Here is a 10,347-nt window from a genome sequence, read left to right as displayed (position 1 = left end):
AACTCCAATTCCATCTTCTCCCCCTCAATTCTTTTCAATTTTTCTTTCAAGTACTCGTTTTCTCTTTCAACTAAATTTAACCTCTCGACAATAGGGTCGGTTGGAATTTCCGGTTCACATACCTCCTAGATAAAAATATCTATGTCAACTTGATGGGCATAATTTGTCATAAACACGACATGCAACAAATAGTTTTAAAAGAGAATATACCACATCCAAATCATAACAAGGACGAGGGCCGACGGGGACGGATATCAAAACCATGGCACTATGTATAACAAACAACATACGGGTAAGATAATTATTAGACGAGTAACTATATATCCAAATCACACAAACATCAATTTTTTATATAAAATTTCATGAACAAGAGGCTCACCACAAGGTGGTGCCGGCGGCGGGACGGTGCGGGCGATCGACGGTGGTTACGACGGAGATTTAGAAGGCACTAAGTAAACCACACCTACATATGCAAACTAAGTGTTATTTTGATCTCAAATTGCATATAAATCAAATACTAGCACATATATATATTTCCTCCCAAATTACTAAACTCACAAATTAATAACTATATAAAGCATTGCAAGAGCTAATCTAGCAATGAGAGATGAAAGGACAAAGTTGCTAACCTTTGTGATCACTTGAATGGATGGGGGCCTTCAAATCTTGACAAATTTTGGGCAAAATGTGTGATGAGCTCGAGGGGAGAAGAGGAAGAACAGAGAGGATAGGAGAGGGGAAAGGGGGAAGAACAGAGCGAGCTGGACGAAGGGTTTATATGCAGGAGGACCTATAGTACCGGTTCGTGGCACGAACCGGTACTAAAGGTGCTGCAGGGGGCCCAGACTGACAACATCCTGCCACCACCCTCATTAGTACCGGTTCGTGGCACGAACCGGTGCTAAAGGTTAGCCACGAACCAGTACTAATGAGAGCGGCCCGGCTAGCCATTTGAACCGGCACTAATGTATACATTTGTGCCGGCTCTAAAACAAACCGGCACTAATGTGCTTCACGTTTGACCCTTTTTCTACTAGTGGGGATACAAGGTGCAAAGTAGAACAACTCTAAGGCAACACCCAGCGGGCAAGAACACACCACCCCGTTGCCAATGCCCGCGGCTACACTTACACTAGCTAAGCTACCAATGCCATGGGAGGAGGGCACCACTTTGTGAGTATTGTGATTGCTCACAGCCAATGGAGGACATACCAAAAAATATATTTATTTTAAAAAATATACCGTCTCTGTTACTAGATTCCCTCGGTCTGCACCAAACATACAATTTTTGGCAGATCTAGAGAAATTTTGTGTCTGCTAGCTAATATTGAAAGCACAGCCTCGGTAGCAACTCTTCTCTGACAGCCCCACCGAGAAAACTTTGGTACTTGTAGTTTTGCACAAATCTAGAGACTATTTTATTGAAAATAGTTTACCACTAATAATCTGGCTTGTGCAACTTTGTACTACCTAGCCTGGTAGCAAGTAACAACACTGCCCCTACTCCCTAGTGCTCCGATGAGTTCAATCATGGAAAGAAATCCAAATTGCCGCTCTATGGATATACAATTCAGTTATGAACCATTACAAAACCGAAGCCGGTTTTGATTAACCCGGGTGGGTATATCTCTTTGAAGCTAAAGCGGACAGCAGATTGAGCGAGTCGTTGGCATTTAAAAACAAAAGGCCTGAAAGTGCGCACTAATTAAGCCACTAACCAACAAACGATGCGCAGATCTAGAGATGCTTGGCACGTGCTAGCCATTACCCATCACGTCCTCCTTCGGAGCACCTCTTTTCAAACGCCAGTTGCACGCAAGTAGTAATAAAACTTCAATATAACTCTGCATGAATCAATTAGGTGAAGCTTCATTTGCACGGAGCGTAGTAGTACTAGTACTAGTACACATGGACTAACCTAGCTAGCTAGTGTTGCAACCGCATCCTTATCACTCCAGTGGCAAAGAAGCTCCAGATCCAATCAAACTAGCTAGTAGTCCATATATTCATACAAGCGGCAGCAACCTAGCCACAGCCAGCAAGCAAGAGCTTCTGAAAGTCAGGATAGGGTGGGAAAAAGAGGGGAGAGGGGCTAGCAAAAGTGAGAGAGTGATAGGGTGAGAGTCAGGATGCAGTTCGCCACAGGGGCGATGAGCTCTCTCCTCCCCAAGCTGGGGAAGCTGCTCAAGGAGGAGTACGACCTGCAGAAGCGTTTGAAGAAGGGGATCAGGGACCTGAAGGATGAGCTCCTGGTCATAGAAGTTGCGCTCCTGAAGGTGTCCGACGTGCCACTAGACAAGCTTGATCCGCTGGTCAAGATTTGGGCCAACGATGTCAGGGAGCTGTCCTATGCCATCGAGGATAGCCTTGACTCCTTCATGGTGCGTGTTGAAGGTGTTGAACCTACCGAGCCACACACCTTCTTCAGGTTCATCAAGAAGACCTGCAAGAAGGCCAGCAAGCTCAAGATTCGTCGCAAAATAGCCAACGACATCAAAGACGTCAAGATCCAAGTTAAGGAGGTGAAAGAGCGGTATGACAGATACAAAGATGTTATTGGTAATACTAATGCCAAAATGGAAGTCGATCCACGTCTCTTGGCCATGTACAGCAAAGTATCTGACCTTGTTGGCATTGAAAAGTCAATGGATGAGCTAACAGAGAGGTTGTCTAAGGGCGATGACCCGTCTGGTGAAAGGCTCAAGGTTGTCTCTGTTGTTGGATTTGGAGGATTGGGCAAGACAACTCTGGCTAAAGCCGTGTATGACAAGCTTAAAAAGAGTTTTGATTGTGCCGTTTTTGTTCCAGTGGGTCAAAGTCCAGACACAAAGAAAGTTCTTAGGGATATCCTCCTTGAACTTGACAGGGAGCTGTACAAAGCTTCAGCGACAATGGATGAATGGCAGCTGATCAACCAGCTGCAGACGTTCTTAGTAGGCAAGAGGTATGCATTTTTACCCTATGCTAGTGTCCTGCATGCTTTTTGTTCTGCTGACATGTAAGTGAAAATACTAGTATGGGTGAATAAAATACAGTGGCATTAATATAACATGTATAACATCCAACCGAATAGCAATGCAACTTTAGGCTTTGTCAGACAAATAAGGAATACAGTACTCCATATGGTTTATTCTTGCCTGCAAAAAGTATATATATGGTCTATTCTCTTGATGATATTTTGCCTTTGATTCATCCAATTGAAGTGGTCGGACCCTGCACAAGCGGGAGCTACTTGCACCGTGCTGCCCCATTTATTATCCCACCGGCCCTAGCCGCCGAGGCCGGCCGAGATCGTATCTTAGGCAGAGGCCGTAGGCTCTGTGCACGGCCTTGGGAGGTGGCTGGGTCATCCAATCCGGCTTGGTAGCAGTGGCGTAGAGGGCGCCGTTGAGGGCCTGGTGGAGGGCCGGTTGCATGAGGGTGTAGCCTTCGGTTAGTGGCCGACCGCTGTGCCTTGCTATATACGGCGGTGGATCTGGTGGTCATCTCCTACATCGGAGGTGGTCGGCCTGAGGCTGGGTGGTCAGATCTCGAGATCCGTCATCAAGTCCCGGCTACGAGTTGGGGAGACTTAGTTGCCGGTGAAAACCGAGCCGACTACAGGTGATGGTGGCGTTCTGCATTGTTACATTGATGAAGGCATCATCGTATAACTATTGTAGACCCACTCGTGCTTCTCCGAGAAAACCCTAGGATCTGGTCTTCCAAAAAGGACAATGGCGAAACTGCAGTGTAGTTTCTCTCTAGGGAGCATCATTTGTGTAGCAGCACTGGAAGACACAGGCAGGAGGTGCAGCGGCTTCATCTTCCACGGACCTTCTAGACTTCAAGTTATGCCTGGCTGACATGTGCTATGCTGTGTCATACCTCTTTGGGAGGTGCTACGCACGATAGATCTTCTAGACTTCAAGTTGTGTTAGCTGGTGGTACTTGGTGACATGGTGTCACGGTTTACCAGCAGCGACACGACGTGCTCATCGGTTTGCGCCCCAAGGAGGTGGTGTCATTGGGTGCCATGGTGGTGTCGACAGATGGCTGGACTGGCAAGGATGTTGCAGATCTCTTTCTGAAGATGGTTCAGCGGTTCGATGATAATGGCGGCTTCTAAAACGTGTGCATGTGATGTACGCTTTAGGTTTGCTGCACCGGTTGTATTTTCAGATACATTATGTGGACGGATCGGTAATGACACCGGTTTTAGATGTGGAGAGTGAGAGCACTCTACATTATCGAGTTTGTAGGTGTGAGTGATGGCTTCGGGTGGCTTGATGTATATTCTTGTGAGACCTTTGTTGAATAAAATGCATCGATTGATGCAGTGACCGGGGGTTTTAACCTCCTTTTCCAAAAAAAAGTTTAAAACTATACATGTAATGTATAAAAAACATATGTTAGTTTTCTTTCACTTTTCCATAGAAATTTTAAGTTCATATTATTCAATGAGCATAGTACATCAAAGAAAAGTCTGAACGGTTAAAAGGAACACACCTACAGCACAAGCATGAGCGTCAACTGACTCGAACACACCGACGTAGAGCTACTCTATTGGATTAGCAACATGCAAGTAAACACAATCAGCTAACCATGTGTACCAGGTTGCTGTGTTTCAACTTTCAATTGGCCAAGCTTGCAAATAATTTCTTCTGAGTGTTTGGGGTACCAACACCATATCATCAAGACCTGTAGAACAGATGTGGCACATCTATTCTTTTGCTAAAATCCGAGATTATTACCGTCAAGCAGTTAACTGGGTAAGTACATGGACTTTGGTTTTGCGGCTAATTAGTGGACATCCAATTATATGCAATATAACCATGTGAAAATGATAATTAAAGACTCAAGTATGCAAAAGAATGCTTTTCAAGTTTGAGATGTATTCCCATGGAAATATAGTACTGTATGTCATTGATGGCATCCAGAGGGAGTATATTATATTATATTATATTATATTATATTTTTGCTATAGTTAAATGCCTTTTTGTCTGATGTGTTGGTGTGCTTGTTCTACTGGGTATACTACTATATGTTATATTGCTTTTCTAATTAAAGATCTTGCCTCTCATGGGAATAGGTACTTCTTTGTGATCGATGACATATGGGATATACGAACATGGGAAATGATTAAATGTGCTTTCATGGACAGTCATCCAGAAAGTAGATTAATCATAACTACTCGTCTTGTTTATGTTGGCACAAAAGCTGGTGGTATCTACAACATGGAACCACTTTCTAGTGATAACTCAGAATTATTATTCTATACAAGGACATGTGGTGGTGAAGGACTAACTTCATCTAACCAACATGTTGAGGTGACTAACAAAATTTTGAAGAAATGTGGCGGTGTGCCATTAGCTATCATTACAATTGCTAGCTTGCTTGTTGGAAAGCAGAGTGAGGATTGGTCTAAGGTGTATGACGCCATTGGTTTTGGGCATGAGGACAGCGAAGTTGTTCAGAACACAAGAAAGATATTGTCTTTTAGTTATTATGATCTACCTCCGTATCTGAAGACATGTTTATTGTATCTAAGCATGTTCCCTGAAGATAGCTTTATTGAAAAAAACACACTCATATGGAGGTGGGTCTCTGATGGTTTTGTCCCAGATAGGTCCTTTCAGTTAGGAGAGAGCTATTTCAGCAAGCTAGTAAATAGAAGCATGATCCGGTGGATAGATCGTGATGATATTTTGAATGGCGAAAGTGGTTGTCGTGTGCATGACATGGTGCTTGATCTCATCCGCACCATATCAAATGAAGTAAACTTTGTTACAGTACATGATATGGAGCATCACGTCACATGTCCAGGAGGAAAGTCAACCAACAAGGTTCGCAGAGTAGCAGTACATGGAAAAGGTGGGGAACACAACTCTTGCATTGCAATGGAGCATGTAAGGTCATTTTATGTTGTCAAGTGCAGTGCCAATAGGATGCCCCTACTTTTGAGCTTTAAAGTACTGCGTGTGCTAGTTATTGAGGACTATGTTTTTTCAGAAGGTAGTAGTCTTGAGCATCTCGGTAAGTTGGTGCAGTTGAGGTACCTAGGGCTAGTGAAGACAGCAGTCAAAATCCCGGAAGGAATAGGGCATTATCTGAAGTTTCTTGAGATACTGGATGTAAGGGGAGGTTTGATCAGTGAGCTGCCCCCATCTGTTGGTGAGCTAATGAATTTGAGGTGCTTGTGGGCTGATAACGGTACAGTGATGAAGGGCGAGATAGGGAAACTGACATGCCTTGAAGAGCTGCAACTATATTCAGTGGAGAAGTGCCCAAACTTCGTCACAGAGGTGGCGAAGCTGACAAAGTTAACGGTGCTCAAGATCTTTTTCCATAAAATAGAGCAGTCTGCAGGCAAGGCTCTGATGGAATCTCTGCGCAACCTGCACAAGATCCATAATTTGAGGATCTTGGATGATGGTCGTGAGGCTATGTATTCGGTTGTCCTTAATGATAGCTTGGAAGACTTGGCACCCTGTACAAAGCTGTACGATTTAATTCTGACTGTCATAGTTATACCGAGGGTGCCATCATGGATCAATCATTTAAGAGTTCCACTCCTTTCTTGTCTATGGCTGAAAGTGGATATGGTAGAAGTTCGGGATGTTCAAACCATCGGCAGGTTGTCGTCACTTCTCGTCCTTGGTCTCTGTAGTAAGGATGAAAAGAGCATATCATATACTTTTTGCAGCAATGAGTTTCACAAGCTGAGACTGTTGTACACGAGGAAGATAGAGATTGTTGTTGGAGAAGGAGCATTGCCGATGCTTGAATGCCTGGGATACAGTGCAAGCGCTGGAAGAAAGGATGCTGCCAGCTTGGTGCAGTGGAGGAGAAATATCTGCCCTTTGCTGAAGTATGTCACCTGTTACCTTGACTGCACTAACAGCAGCTACAGGGAAGTAAGGCAAGCGAAGCAAGCGCTAAGGCAGGCTTCAGGCACCCATCCCAATCTTGATCTCTACATACAAAAAAAGAATTACGATAAGGAGGCAGGTATGCTCATTGATAATCTCGAGTGGATCCTACGTGGTTTGGACAGACCCGAGGATATGGGCCGTCCTCCTGCACACCAGGAAGGAAGGATACGTCGCATGAATAGATCACTCGAGAGAAGATTACGTGACCCGCGGAGCCTCGGGTCGGGAGGTACGGGGAACAAGAAATACAAGGCCTTGTTACCAAATTCAAGAGTTGGCTACATGATCATGCAGGCACCGACCAGGATGAGGTACGTACATACCACTGTCCATCATATCGATCGATAGATATTTCTGTATTTATACATGTGTAAATATCATGTCGCTGATGGCCGGCTGTCTGGTTTTTGTCTAATAAATCTCCAGGCGGGCAATAGTGACGACGATGATGATGAAGATTATTATTACGACGACGATGACGGTACCGACCAAGCAGAGGTACGTGCGTACACACTACTCCATCATATTGATTCAGACGCTATATAGAAATCCACATATCATGTTACACACTACTCCAGTCAGACGATGGTGAAGCCACTTGCAGTGGGGATGAGGAGGAGGGGGGCAGCTAACCTTGAATCTCTTCCTTGGGTCATGCCATGTATCTCAAGCTGGTAATAAACGGGCAGCCTCTGTCTCTCTTTTTCTCACACTTGTATCCACATGTGCCCATTATTTATATTGGCATCAGGCGGATGCCACTTAACTAATTACTCTTCTCATTTCTTATATTAACAATTTAATACCAGTAATTTTTCTTTTCTTTTTTTGCGGGGTAATACCAGTAATTTTTCTAAGCAACTCCCCAGTGTATTTTCGATGTTTGTAAGCAATTTTTTTTGGAGATTCCAAATTAGCAGATTAAGAAATACATAGCAATCCATCTGTACAGTTTCACCTTTTTAATTAGGAATCCACCCAAAAACTTTTTGCTTACAGGATGGTGGCCATCTCGAAGGCTTCTATGGACTTACTGTCGCCACTTCGAAGACGTCAGCTTATTTCATCCATGAGTGCGAAGAAAATCACAAAAGAAATATGTTTCTCCTTTAGCATTAGATTGGGTAGTAAAAGAAAAGGCAAAAAAATCGAAAACATGAACAATAAAAAAATGTTTGTTTTATTTAGAGATAGAGTGCATTTCTTTGGGGGGGGGGGGGGGAAGGGATTTTTTTTTGACAAATTTATGTTTGTACCAAGAAAAAATAAATAAGTAAATGTCTTATTATGTTTGTAGCTTACGCCTCGCACTTATTTGATAAATACAAAAACCAAAAAAACGTCTTCATTATTTTTTTAGGTGTGCTTTTTTTTTCATTTTCTCTTCTTTTTGGGGAGGGTGGGTGGGGAACTCTGCCTATGCCATTGTAAGGTGGCACTTATAATCACATAGCCGGTCTCAAGCCCGGAAAAAGGAGGAGAGACCACCCATGTGCTTTTGGATGGTAATGTATATGTTCTGTTGACTTAGCGATCATGGTTGAAATGCAAGAAGTATTTAGGAGAAATATTATTCCGTTAGTTTCAGAAGAAAGAGCTGCCTTCCTTTTCTTTTAGATAATGAAATAAATATTTGCTGTATCAAAGGTCTACATGTTCAAGCCAAGGAATCTCCATTGAGGCGCTCAATCATAGTGAGTAACGACACTAACTCATTATATTTCTATTATTCCAGTAATATCGAAGCTATTTATTCATTGGTTCTCACAAGCATATGTATTCTCTGTTTTTCAATCTTTTCTATGAAGCTCCATTTTGGACCTTTCTATGAAGCAGTACATCTTCTCTTTGAAGGAATTGTTTACTTGCTTTCCTGCCGGTTGCTTGTGTTATAGGATGTCTTATTGTTTCAGTTTTGACTTGCTTGTGTATCTGCTGATAATCAGTCATATATACGTGATCCATACACTGTAATTTTCTAGCGTCTGGTACATAAGGATTCGAAGCGTATCGATGACGCGAAGGATATAGATGATTTGAAGGATACCAAAGGATTAGTTTTTTTTTCTATGGTAATAAATTCTAAGTTCAAAAATTGTCAATGATCCAATATTATATTACACAACTTTTCAAGCTTGATTGTTTTTATCAAAGCTTTTTATAAAACCAAAGTATTGTAAAACTCCAATAATTAAGCCCGTAGGTACAAAATACCATGGTTTTGGAGTATCGACAATACAGTGGACCTGTTTGGCAAGTTCTTATGCACCAACATATAAATAGCTAGCTAGCCATTAGAAGTAGTTTTCAAACGTGCACATTGCTATCTACTTTCAGACGTGCCACATTGCTAGCTAGCAAGATGTTACAAACTGATGAACAAGCATGCACATGCTAGATCGGTGAAATACTCTGGTTACTGCAGTAGTTTTTTTTTTTTGAAAAGGGGGATTCCCTGGCCTCTGCATCAGAACGATGCATACGACCATCTTATTAAAACAAATAAATATGTTCCAACAAAGTCTTAAAGTCTCCAAAATAACATAAAAAATAGCTCACACAGAGCCAAAAGGGCTAGAAGACAAACTAGCCAAATAAAGGACGCCACAACCGGCTAGGTAAAAGAGAGATAGGTAAACTAATTGTCTATCCTATTACATGACCGCCATCCAAACCGGTTGAAGATATCCCAAGCTATCATCTCCCAGCGGATAGATCCAGTAACCAAACGCTCACTGGCCTCCGTCGGAGTGAGTAGCGACCACGAACGGATCAACGCCGTGGCTCTGAAAACAATCTGCAAAAAATGAATGTGTGTTGTCCTGTTAAAACCAAATCATTTCTGCAGTTCCAAAGCGCCCACAAAAAGGCGCAGACTCCGACCCGAATATGTCTCGCTAACTCGGGCTCTATCCCATTAAGCCACGTTCCAAATAACGTGTTGACAAAACTCGATGGAGTAATATTGAAAGCAATATGGACCGTTCGCCATAAAACTTTGACTAGCGGGCAATCAAGAAACAGGTGTTTGATCGTCTCATCCCGATCACAGAAACTACACCTAGTTGGTCCTGTCCAATTACGCTTTGCCAAGTTATCTTTGGTTAAAATAACTTGTTTATGGAGAAACCACATAAACACTTTAATTTTCAAAAGGACTTTGACAGCCCAAACATGTTTAGAACTAGGAATCGAGCTTGAATTGATAACATCAACATACATTGATTTAACTGTAAATACCCCAGACCTAGTAAGCTTCCAGCGTAATTCATCGTGTTGTTGAGAAAGCTGAACCTCCATTAGTCTACTTGCTAGACAGAGCCAATCTTCCCAATGATTGCCCACTAGCGCCCTTCTGAACTGAATATTAAGGGGGGTAGATTGAAGTACTGTTGTAACAAAAACCTCACGTCGTTGAACAATACGATACAAG

General features: G+C 42.7%; 1 pseudogene; it reads left to right on the top strand.

Moving 5' to 3' along the window:
* The first annotated feature begins 2,014 nt into the window (after window positions 1-2,014).
* LOC123133110 (disease resistance protein RGA5-like) lies at window positions 2,015-8,625 on the top strand (annotated as a pseudogene).
* Window positions 8,626-10,347: the final 1,722 nt, after the last annotated feature.

The sequence above is a fragment of the Triticum aestivum genome, chromosome 6B, assembly GCF_018294505.1.
Source record: "Triticum aestivum cultivar Chinese Spring chromosome 6B, IWGSC CS RefSeq v2.1, whole genome shotgun sequence".
NCBI classification, from domain to species: Eukaryota; Viridiplantae; Streptophyta; class Magnoliopsida; order Poales; family Poaceae; genus Triticum; species Triticum aestivum.
Note: the sequence above shows the minus strand (reverse complement) of the source record. Positions and strands in the feature narration are given on the sequence as shown.